The sequence below is a fragment of the Ciconia boyciana genome, chromosome 10, assembly GCF_034638445.1.
Source record: "Ciconia boyciana chromosome 10, ASM3463844v1, whole genome shotgun sequence".
Lineage (NCBI taxonomy): Eukaryota > Metazoa > Chordata > Aves > Ciconiiformes > Ciconiidae > Ciconia > Ciconia boyciana.
The window spans coordinates 21,216,689-21,229,379 of NC_132943.1; the positions used below are offsets into that span (position 1 = coordinate 21,216,689).

Genomic DNA, 12,691 nt, shown 5'->3' on the forward strand with positions numbered 1-12,691 from the left:
ATGCTGATTTCCTATTTTAATTTTCTCACTATCCTTTCCCACCTTAGTGACAAGCCAGTGTACTGTTGAATGCAAAGAGTGATCACTAAATAATTTTCACTTAATTCACTTAAAAAAAAAAAATCCAAAATGGTATAAAAGGAAAACTCTCTACATCTCTTAATATGTTTATGTTACAGTAAATTCTGAAGGCAGGACTCATGTCCTACAACATATAGTCCAGCATCCCCTTTTATTCAAATAACTTTCCACAATTCACCAACATTGTCACAAGGAAAATATACTATTATTATGAATTTCACCATTAGAAACAAAACCAAAACACACTGTGGAGATGTATTACCTCATGAGAACTTTCCAATTTCTTATAAACATTCTTTTAAAAAGCTTGAATGGAGCCACATTCACAGGAAGTTAAAATACATTTCAAACATAATAAATAAAGGTTCCAAAAATATGCTTGCACTTTGGATTCTGGAGCTGTACCAAGGTTTCTTTACTTTAAACATAACCAAAGAAATTAACTTCTGTAATTGCCCTACAGAATTAAAACAAAAGATCTAGTGTACAACAATTAGAAACACACATCTTTCTTGGAAAAACAAAGTTTAAAGTCACTCACAATAAAGAACAAACAAGGTCCAGAGCAGCATTGCAAGACGACTGTGTAATGAGACTTCACATGACCGATCTGTTGCTGAAAGTGCTTAGAGTTTTGAACTTCAGAACTCCATGCTGAATAATTAACTATTCACAGCCTCTCAGAGCTAGTCAGGAGTACTTACAGACCTCTAAACACGCTGAATGAGGATTCACCATCAAAATTGATACCTCCTCTCTGTTAATGTTTTAAATTAGTTTTGGTGCACTCCACGTACAATTTGAGACGTGTGGCGTTAGCTGCAAATTTAACTTTGGTCTCTACAGCAACTCGCCTGGGTTGTTTCTGGGTTATGTGAACATTGCAAAATGTATGAATCAAACTTCTTTTTACTCCTCCCCCACTATTTTTTTTTTTTTTACATGATTTTTAGCTTTCATATAACTGCCAAAAAGAAATTATTAGCCAATACAGAACATCAGTACAACTATTAACCCCCCCCCAAACTAAACACTCCCCCTATGACATGTTATTAATACCAAAAGAAATCCAAACCCGAAGTGAAGCAGAACTGCTTTTCCCCTTCTATACTCATTCTTACATCTTTAAGTGACTTCAAATGACTGTTAAAGGATACTTATTGCAACTGAACTCAGAATTTAATCCTTGAAGACTACATGCCACAGAAAGATTTGTTTGCAAATGCTAGTGGACTCTATTTTCCATTAAGCAGACGAATGCAATTTCATGGCTGGAACTCTACTATCACTAGAGAGTGCTCAATCACACACAGCAATACGGTCCACATCAGTAAAATGCGGCTTTATTTATACAGCGTCTAACTTACACTGTAGAGAGCTAGAACTGATAAAATACTTGTCAAAACTTGTGTGCAACAGCTATATAGATGAAGTTCCATGTATTTATAAAGAACACATACACACACACACGGGGTCAGGCAGTCTAACAAGGCTGGCTGAATCCCCACATACACCACTGCAGAGCTACGTACCCTACCCATCTCTAGCACATCTGCATGTTCTTTATGGTTAGTTATGCTTTCGTTTCCCACCCCACACAAAGGATGAAAAGTCTCCAAGTATACCTTCTCACAAGTTATGCCAAGTTTTTGGCAACGTCTTAAAAACAACAGGGATCCCAGTACTTTCATTTTCTGTTTCCAGATGCTGTGTCTCTTTTTAATTCATTTTTCACCAGTTCTCTCATCTCTCATTCTTAGCCTAAAGTATTCACATTTGGTCTTACAGCTTTTTTGTTTCTTGAGTTTGTGTCTCTGCCTTGCCACAGGAGAGGCTGCCTGACAGGTAACAGAAGCCCTGCACGCCCAGCACCCCACATCCCAGCTGGTACTGGGCAGCAAGAACAATTCGAGTTACCATGATTACATCTCGAGGTGCAAATCAAAAGCACCAAGTGACAGGATGGTGGAAATACACTTGCAGGGGTAGTTTTATCCTACAAACCCTCCCCTACTCTTTTGCGCTATGGGGCCTCCAAGAAGCCAGGTGACACAGGTGATTTCTCTCACAAAGGCATCCTCCACACACCATTTTATTCAAACACAAAAAAGTAAAATCAGCATTATCCAAGTAACTCCAACTCTACGCCATCATTTCAAACACTTATCCACCGTAAAGAACAAACAAACAAAAGCCCAGTTCTCTCTTGCCTTTTCACCTCTACCAGGTACCCAGCAAACCAGAAGAGCTGCAGGTTTTTAATGAATTTGCTAAAAAGACAGAGAGAGTGGTTACGGTAGTTTCTTCTCCTAAAAACGAGGAAACCCTTGATTTTTAGTATGACAAATACAACCATAACAAAGAGAATAAACTCCCAATCATATTAAGAAAACACTTCAGAGGTCAGAAAAAAAGCATTCTGTAAATGTTCTCACTCACAGCACCTTTCCTGTTCAGATAGCTTCCAGATGTGCTAGGAGCTTTCTAATTTTCAAAGTAAACATTAGAAGGAGTTAGGACAACCAAAACCACACTCTTTATTTTCATGGCTACTATAGAACTAAAGGAAAGCTGCGGGAAGAATCAAACTACAGCTTATTTAGCTATGACATAAAGGGAGTTAAAAGAGACATTTTAACCAAATAAGGACACAACCCATAATAAGAACTCCTCTGGAAATTGTGCTGCAGTATCTATCCTACACAATGCGGGTCCTCACTCCTTCCTTGTCTCCGTAGGTCCCAGCCCCGCCAACTGACTGACCTTCCCTACACCAGACATTAAAACTGCCAGTCTCAACTCACCTGAAGGGATGTGCTCCCCACTGTTTATCACCAGATCAACAATTCCAGCTACCTATTACGCTGCAACAGCTTAAATGTCATCTTCTGTTTAATCAGTTGCTTAAGACAAAGCAGGAAGGGGAGGGTGGGGGGAAATCTTCTCCAATTCTTCCTAGCCCTAGAAAAGGCAGCCAGAGGGACACCCACAACACCCTCACGTGGTCCCACAAACACAAGCTGGTGCAGCCGGGCAGAGTTTGTATTTCCCTTGTTACCAGTGCACCTGGAGCCCACTGCTTATGCCAAGTCTTTCAGCTAGCCCTCATCTTGTGAGATGATATTGTTCCCAAGAGAATTGATTCATATCACTCAGAAATTTAAATTTCTGAAGTCCCACCTGCAATTCTCACCAGTCTTTGTGACAGAATACAGTTCCTGTAAAGACATTAAATAATTCTTTCAGACAAATGCAGATAGAAGACCTCATCATTTTGTTAAGTAAAACAATACATCTTTTAAAATCAAATGCAAGGCCACAAAGTCAATATTTTATGTGCTTCAGATCCCACTTCTACAGAATAAAGTGTCATTGCTGTATCTCAACATATTTCCTGCTTGCCAAAAAAAATAATCGTGTCAGTGATCTGAATGTGTGGAAGCCCTTTTTAAAATAAAGTTCTGGCACAGTAAATAAATAAAGCATCTGTTTATTTGATTTTCAAAAAAATTCCTGTTAGAAAGTTACAAGCTGTATATTTTTAACTATCAGTAACTCGAGAAAGGCACTTTAAAATAATGAGAAATACTTGAACTGACAGTGACCTGGATATTCCAGTTATCACCAGCACTTCCTTTCGATAAGGATCACTTTCCCCCCAAAAAAAAAGGAGAAAAAAAGAGGAAATCTGCTAGATTTGTGCACAACCAAAGGTGACAGCATAAAAAAATCCATCTCTTCAAACCTTGATATCAAGGAATATTAACGTTTACAGCACTTAACTTCCCATTTTGAACACAATTACATGAGACACTATACAAAGACAGCTTTGTCTCACTGAATCATTTCTCACTGAAATTATTTTGGATCTAACCTCCAACATCAGAACCATCTCTCAAGCTTTCTATAGCAATCACCTAGGACAGGAAAGGTCACAAGGGACCTCACCTGCAATTCAGTCATCTCTCAGGGACTGAAAAAGTTCATTAAACATAGTAGAATAAAAGCCTTCTAATGCATAACAGATAGACTTAAGTTTGTTAATTTGACTTATGGGACCATGAAGAACACTGGTTTATACAAAGAGCAACTACACATTTTTTTATATCAAACTTTACAAAATTATATATGCCAAAAGTACAAGCAGCACTTCATTTTATTTTCACTCAAAGTCAGAAAAGGATCTAGTTCTAACATCACGTCACGAGAGGAAAAAGGCCACTGCAATAAAGCTTCTTCTAGAGCTTTTCTTGCCTTTGACCCCGCACCCCAAGCAATTATTGTAATGCTTTCTCGATTATTACAATAATGCTGCTCCACTGCTACGCCGTACTAGCAGACAGCCAAAACCTTGCACATCATCTGCGCAATCCAGGAACAGCTGAACAAGAGTTCAGGCCTACATTAAGTACATTAATTTGTTTTGTTTACAATGATATATCAGTTTTGGCCAACAGGTATACAAAATATTTAGGCCCCTAATTTCACCTATAAGCATTCCCAGCCCAGTACTCATCTTTAATACTCACAGAACAAATTTGTCTTCTGCACTAAGCAAAAACCATGAAAGTACCAACTTTCCTCCTGTTTATTCAGTTCCCTCTTTGGGGATTATGGTTTCACAGCATCACCACTGCACATCTTCAAGATCAAACACTACTTGCTAGGAAAAAGCTTGGAGACAACTGCAGCATTACTATATGATTCTGCTCATCACAGTCCAGCAAATGACTGAAGTTATCAATGCAAGTCACTCAAAAAAATCACTGCTATATGTTTCAGGGCATATGTATAGATAAACTCTTTGGGGCGGGAGAAGGAGGAGGGGAAGTATTTCATAAGACATAAATGTTCAGTAATCCACATTTTAAGTTAGTTTGCAAGTTGGAGCTCCCAAATTGGGACTTGATAATTACATAATCAAACGTGAAAAATGGAGTAATTTACAATAGCGTCTATTGTCTACGGGGATGATGGATGATATTGGACGATAATTATGGATGATATTTTTGGTTTTTTTCTTTAGTGAAAAGCAGCTCAATTTTCATTTTTATTGTTCTTAATCTGAATACTAAAAATCACATTGACCTATCTATTCCACATGGAGTATTTTTCTTTTAGCTTGAGAACTGGAATGCACAGCTTTTCTTGTTAGAGTAGCTACAGAGATGTTGTAAAGCCACTCTACATAACCTTGTGATAGACTGAAATGAAAACACTCAGGAAATAGGACCATTACTCTTCCCACCCCTACCCCCACCAGCACAGCACAACAGCCTATATACGAGCACACGATTTATCTTCTATGCACCCGAAGCTTTTTTCCCTATGATCTGATACTTGGTATCTAGTCTCTTAAAGCAAAAAAACCTTCCAGAGATCAGTGGAAACAGAATTTAACAATGAGTAATATGTAATAAGGTCTATATTTTCATTAGATATTTCATTACAAATCTGTTTTTAAAAACAAAACCTTAACAGCTAACATCCTACAATAGATTAATTTCTGTTTTCCTGTGTGCTATTAGCAAAGAGCGGAAAATTCCTGAGTCCCTAAGTTATCTGTTCATCATTATGTGGAAACATTGCATGATATCAGTTAAAGTCAACAGTGTCATAGTACGTATAGCTACAACAGCATATGTACGTGCTTATTGCAAGCACACAACATTTTGCAATACTTGGTGGTAAGTCCACTTGCTAACCCATCTTTAAAATGATATTTCTTTCATACCACAACACAAGGTTATCTGTTTTTCTCATTTTCAGAGAGACTTCTCTTTCACATCTTGGATTCACCCATTCCCATTCTGTCTTCTTCCAGCCCAAATCTGAAGTTGACAGAAAAAGAACCAACTGGAAGTCCTTTGCTTTATACTGCCCAATGAATTGGAACTAGTCTCACAAAAAAAGCCCAATTTTAGCTTTTTCCAAAACCAGAAAAGTCTATTTTGTTTATAAGCTTCTAGAGATTCTCCCCCTTAATGACTGTTACACTCAGAGAATGGAACTGAGAACATCACCCATAACTACTACACTACATCTTAACCACCTTTCACTGCTGTTTGCTGCATCTTACCTCCTCCATACACACACACATTTCTAACAAGTTGCTTGAAACAAATTATAGAATTTTTTCAGTCACTTAAAGTTTTAGATCAATAAGTCAAAAGTTATGCTATAGTTGTATCAAAACACTCTTTGCACAGCTGTATTGCTCTTGTGAATCAGCAACTGACTTTAACACTAACTAGTATCAGCAAAAGTCTAAGTATTTTAATCTTCAGTAAGGACAAGGACTCACAAAATGCTCCTTTCAGCAAAAGTAGAGTTGCTTCTATACAACACATTTTACGTTATGGCACACTCATCGGCAACGTACAGTTCACTGCTTAGATTCTCTGATCAGGGCTTGCAATGAGAAGTCCCTAAATTTACTTACCTTCAGCTACCTTTACAGTTGCATTGTCCCAGTTTTAACTCCAATACTCCTCCAAATAAGACTGCAAGCCATCAGCCAAATCTAATGGACAACAATGATTGCAGAAAAGAGTATGCTTTTAGGAGTACCTCCAGATTAAAGAAAATCTCTGAGTCAAATAATGTCAAATAAACCATTCAGAGACTAATATAACATCTCAACTCCTCATCCTATTTTCTTCAGAGTCACTCCGTCAGTTCCAAATGTTCAGTGCTGGTTTGCCCCAAAGCTGCCACAAAACAGAATTCATTCCATGACCATCCCATAGTGGGAAATGGGCACTACGCAGTAGAGGTACATGAACTGACCAAGACATTTCCTTGAATCTTTACAACTTGCTAAGCACATAAAGCTATGAAGGCAAACTCCCAGAACTAATAGTCAACAAGTAGACTTCGCTCCTGAAGAACAGAGTTCCCAAAGTGAGATAGATACAAAGTGATAGATAGATACAAAGATACAAAAGTGAGGCAAATTCTGAAAACTACCCTTAGTGGAGTCTAGGGTTTACAGCAGAAGCCCATGCAACGGATCAAGTTAAGCAGCTGCCATTTGACAACATGTATCCTTCCTTCAGGTAAAGTTACTGTCTACTGGTAGAGCCCATTGTGTGTTTGGGTCTTGAACTGAGAGACTAAGACAAATGAATATCTGAGCAGGGAAAAAGGCTCAGATAAACTGGGAAAGCAAACCACAACAACCTGCAAGGAGACCAAAAACCAAGCTTGAAATAAACTATAGACTAGAGAAACTAAGCAAACCAACCAAACAAAAACCCCAAAATGCTAAAAATGTGAAGGAAAAAACCAGAAACCACTTTTTCCTGGTCATTGTATGTCTGTTGTAAAGATGATTGAACTGAAGAGTCCAGACATCTCACCTCAAACAAGTATCACAGAATGGCAGACACCAAAAGCATCACAACCACTCCCAGCTTTGACTCACCTTTTTGTAATACATGAAATAGGTATACAATCATTAGACATAGCATGAATCTTTACCTTTGCTTAAGATCTATGGCTGTATGTATACACCATCAAAATTCTTTGTTCCCCCCTTCTTACAGAAAACAGTCTCTAAATTGTTCTTATGCAAGGAAATTAAAGTTAAACACTGAAGGTAGTCTTGAGTGGCACATTCAACTTTTGCTTTCAATTCCAGCACTGCTTGCCAAGAATCTAAAAATAAAAAAAAACAAACAAAAACAAAACAAAACAACACCCCCCCCCCCCCCCAACCCCAAAAAACTGATTGTGTTTTCTTCTGGACATTGATTACTTTGTTTTCACATAACTGCATTTGGATCACAGAAAAGAGACTCCTCAGCAGTATGTTGCTTTCTTCTCTAATGCTGTAATACATTGTCCACATTCATTATTTAATGAAAGCCTTAAAACAATATAGTTTTCTTAATCACAATTCTTAAGACCAGACAACTTCTGGCACATGACAGAAAAGCTATTCCAAAACACTAAGATTTGTTCTACATATTAGAAGACTTAAAATTTTTTTTAAAAGTATTAGCAGACCATAATGAGCAGTTTCTAAAGTGGAAACACCTCTTCCCACCCTCTAACTGAATGTCTGAACTTCCTACTGAGGTCTGTGGCTGATGTTTTGTAAGAACAGAGACCCACAAGGGACTGTAAATAAAAAATTTGTTTAAGAACTATTCTCATGTAATTCCTAATGGACCTTTTTCACCATGTCTGGCATTCTCGCACTAAGATTAACTTGAAAACATTTAACATTTATCTGAAGACTTCCACTGAGTCTCTAACTTGCCATCACCTCTACTTTACCTAAATCATGCTCAAACAACAGTCTGCTGTTGCTCATGAAAAGCACCTCTCCTTTTGGTGGAACTTAAAATAATAATTTTTAACTGGAGTTTGGCTAGTTGAAATGTCACATTCTATTCATTTTGACTAAGTTATTACCAGGCACGTAGGTTTCTACATAAAATTTGGGTTGCCACAAGTGCTGCAAAAAAGGTTACTTGTAAGTCAGTTTCAACATACTGTAGTATTCTAATATTTATCCTTAACATTAAGCAGCCCAAGTATTTGCTGTACCAGCCTCGTGGCATCCATATAACGTGCCTATCAGCCTTGATACTAGGCTTTCAACTCTAGATCAATATCACTGTTTGATACACAGTCTACTTCTATGATAAAAGCACCAGCTGGATGTTAAGATCAAGGTAGGGATCAATGAGAGCCAAGCACTGTCCATTCATAGGTTACCCCTTCAAGCCAAGCTTATGATACGGGTAGGGCAAAACAAAGGACAAATATTTTCTGTACCTGCTCGATAGAGAACTATGAGCTTTCATTTTCTAAACTCATCCGCTTAGTTATTTGGGGAAGATTCTGAGGTTATATTGTATTGATATTGTGTCTAGCAGGTGGCTCCATAGGTGCCAAAAAAACCAAAGGTCAGAAACACATTTTAAGTTCAATTTTCAGGTAGAAGAACAAATATGAACAATTTGTAAATCTTTTGTGATAATGGGGTATTTCACAGTGCACTTCTCTATACAGATTCCCAAGGCTGAAAGGAGACCAACATTGCAAATAATACTGGTATTCTAAAAATATTACACAAGAATAAGATGGTACTAGAAATGAGGCACTAGGTAAATAGTTCTCCCAACACAAAAACGTGTTGTGCAACTGATATACCAACTGACACGCCAGTAGTAACACTACTGGTGATAAGATTATTAATAAACTGAGCTTTGAAGATTATCTCTATGAGTTTACTCAGTGAGGTTCCAGCAAACAACAAATCATCTGCAGATGTTCTCTTACTTATGCCTATATTCAGATGACTGCTACAACAAAAGCAAAAAAAGTAAAATACCTACGTTTCCACTCTCTTTCCATAAATAAATTGGATCAAGAAAACGAAGCATCCCTGGAATCAAGACATGTTTTCAAAGCTCTTGCTAGAGAAAAGTTTTTCGTAGTCAATGGGATGTGTGGAATCCCCCCCTAACTAGCCTCATAGCTCTGAAGAAAATAAATTTTTTTTAAAAAGTCTTATTCTACAGAGAAATAAATCACAGGACTGGGATGGTAACCATGACAGTAAGGTAAAAGCTTAATGGAATCTTTGGACGTCTGGTTCACTAAAAGCAAGAAAGCAGCAAATGAATCCTCCAGTTCCCTCCAGACCATTTGGAACAGACACTTGCCCGTCTGATTGTCTGTCCCCATGGCAGTGGCAGTCTTGAAAACAGAAGAGACTGTATTTGAGCCATAATTCATTCAATGTTTTCTCTTATTACAAGGAAAAAGGGGAGATTCAGAGGCAATGTAAACACAAATCTCTATGGTACGGGCATGTTTTTAATTGTGCCCCTCTTAGAATTAAAGGGGCACCAACTCCAGTATAAGCTTATGTAATGTAATTAAGTACAAATTTAAAACTTTTCTAGAAAAATGATTCATTCATTGCCGTTCAAAGCCAAATCGTAACTATTATAATGACCTTTTCAAGCTCACTTAAAACATATGAAAGACTACCCAACTCCTGAGCACAGACAGTCACTGACTTAGTGTTGTCTTACACCATCCAACAAACATAGTTAGCTCCTCTCTAGGCATAAGAACTGCCTCGCTGTTAGGAAGACAGTCAAGAGCTCAGAATTCTAGCAGGCAACAGAGGATAAAAAATATGTTATGCTATAAATTAGCACAAAGTTTGTTATTATTACTGAGGAATTATAGAAATGTGTTCTGATACAAAAGTTCCTTTACAGCACATTCTGTTGTGCCAAAAAAAGTATTTCTTTTTCGCCAAAAAAACCCAAAACAAACAAAAAAGAAGAGGGGTAGAGGAAAGTTAGTTCCAACGATGTCACTTCTAAGGAGGTTAAGAACTTAGACTTCTGAAGTAAATAGGACTGACACAAAATACAAATACAAACTTGGCATGTCCATGTGCAATGTACCTCTGCAGTAAGCAGATACCTGTATCTATTTGCAACCTTTTCACAAAGTATCAAATGCAAAAAATAACCCAGATTTACTACCAAAAGAAAGTACAAAAAACTTGAATGACATTCAAAACTATTAAAACTTCATATGACTCACTTAGCCTTTATTATATTTACAGTTATGAAAACAGCCTGACAGAAAGGAAGGAGAGCAGGGAAGAGAAAGTAGTAAATCTGTAACAGTAATTGACTAATATATAACTGGCTGAATAAACAGGAAAAGAAAACAAAGAACAGCTTGAACTGAAAGGGGGAGCTTAACCTTTGATACACTAATAAATCTAACAAATGCTTAAAACTCAAGCAAACATATTACCTCCACTAGGAACAAACCCTCAAATCTTTTTCAAGAACTGCTATAAAAGGATACTCATACAGATGTTTTTCTCCCACGACCAGTAAGAAAAGTTCAATTAAGGGCTCTCAAATAGAGCAAAACCTGAATCTGCCCTTCTGGCCGTTATCTCCTAGTCATGAAAGCAGGTATAACACCACTGTCTTTTCAAAGCCTGCAGATGAAACACCTAGCTCTGCTCATGGCTTTTTCAGCTGCTATTCTGAACATCAATAGAGGTAAGAATTGACAATTTATCTGAGCTTTGCTGCTGCTGCTTTTCTCTCCTGTTCAAAATAGTGTTTTAGAAGTAACACTGGAGGCAGGCACTGGATGGATTTAGAGGTTGGAAAAAGTAAGGAAAAGAAAAGCAGAGCCACACAGCGGCCAGGAAAGAGGCTAATACGAACCCTTCCCTTTTTCCTCACATACACACATGCTTCAAATATAGGTATGTGGGTGTAGGTGCGGGTGGGTAATAGACAAAATAATGCAGGACAGCAGCTAGGAAACTTCAAAATGTGTTGTACACTTGCATAACCAAGAAATAGGAAGGTTTAGTAAATTGGAAAACAGATATGATACTAAACATTGGAAGAGAATGGGAAGCAGGGAAAGTTTCTTATCCTGAGCAAGAAGCTTAAAAAAAAAAAATATACACACACACACACGCTATGTGACATATGAAGAATCGACAGAGAGCTCCTACACAGACAAGCATGTCAGCAAATGAGGCATCCTAGTTCATTACAGGAAAGAAAATGAAAGAGAAAAAAAGTTAAGTTCAGGCTAAGAAATTGTATTAAAACAAGCATTTTCTTTACTAGATTGCAAGAGAAGCATCTTGGCAGTTATTATCCTGAAAGCTAGGATGTAATAAAGAGGTTTCTCCCAAAGTATGAACAACGTAGCTTTAGTTCCCCAAAGAGAAGCACCAGGCACCTCGGGCTAACACTCCTTGCAAAACTAAGAAGAAATCCTTTGAGTACCTACCTGCCACCAGATTCTTCTGCTCATCTTTCACAGCTTCTGCCTCAACACTCACTCCACTCCCTGCATCCTCCTCAGAAAGCAAAGTGGGAAACCCTCTTACCTTCAGGAACAGGGTTGCATTTACTGCCTCCTCAAATGTCAGTGCTGCTGCTGGAGCCCAAGCCTAATCTCTTCTGCACTGTGTGAGGGGAGATGGGTGGTACGAAGCACAGCCAGAAGTCCTATCCCAGCTCTCATCATAGCATAAGCCCGACCAGCAGTTTTCATAGCCACCTTTGCTGCCACTGACAGCACAAGCTCCCTCCCCTTTGCCCTACTTTAACTTAAACTCCCTCATTGGTTGGCAATTCAGGGCCCCAGATGAATGCTGTTATTTCCTCCCCAAACTCATCCCCATCTACATACAAGAGCTGTCATTAGCTCCCTTCTCCGCATTCTTCTGCACACTCAAAATCCCCTAGATCCATTTCTTACTGGATTCTTGCAACAGGCAAGGAGGGAAGAAGATATTTCTTCAAAGAAAGCTGGCTCCCTGCATGATGGTGGTAACACCGAAGCTATTTTGGATGACCCATTACTGCTATTAGAAAGCCTCTGCTTTTCTGAAAAAGGGTACAGGACTTCAGCATTAACTATAAAGTAGGAAAAAATCCTTTAGGAAAGGGAGAAGCATACTTCTTACTAACCTTTATAACAATTATAATCATCAGCAGCAGTCTGCTCTGGGGAATGTAGAGAAACTTTCCTATACAACTGTGCTGATGAGTAATTTGCTGCAACTACTATGCTTCACTCCTGT

At 38.1% G+C, this 12,691-nt stretch overlaps 1 protein-coding gene across 6 annotated transcripts in view; it reads right to left on the reverse strand.

Annotated features, from left to right (window-relative positions):
* COBLL1 (cordon-bleu WH2 repeat protein like 1) overlaps window positions 1–12,691 on the reverse strand; it is an 88,795-nt gene that overhangs the window by 39,668 nt on the left and 36,436 nt on the right. The gene's annotated exons all lie outside the window — the stretch shown is intronic.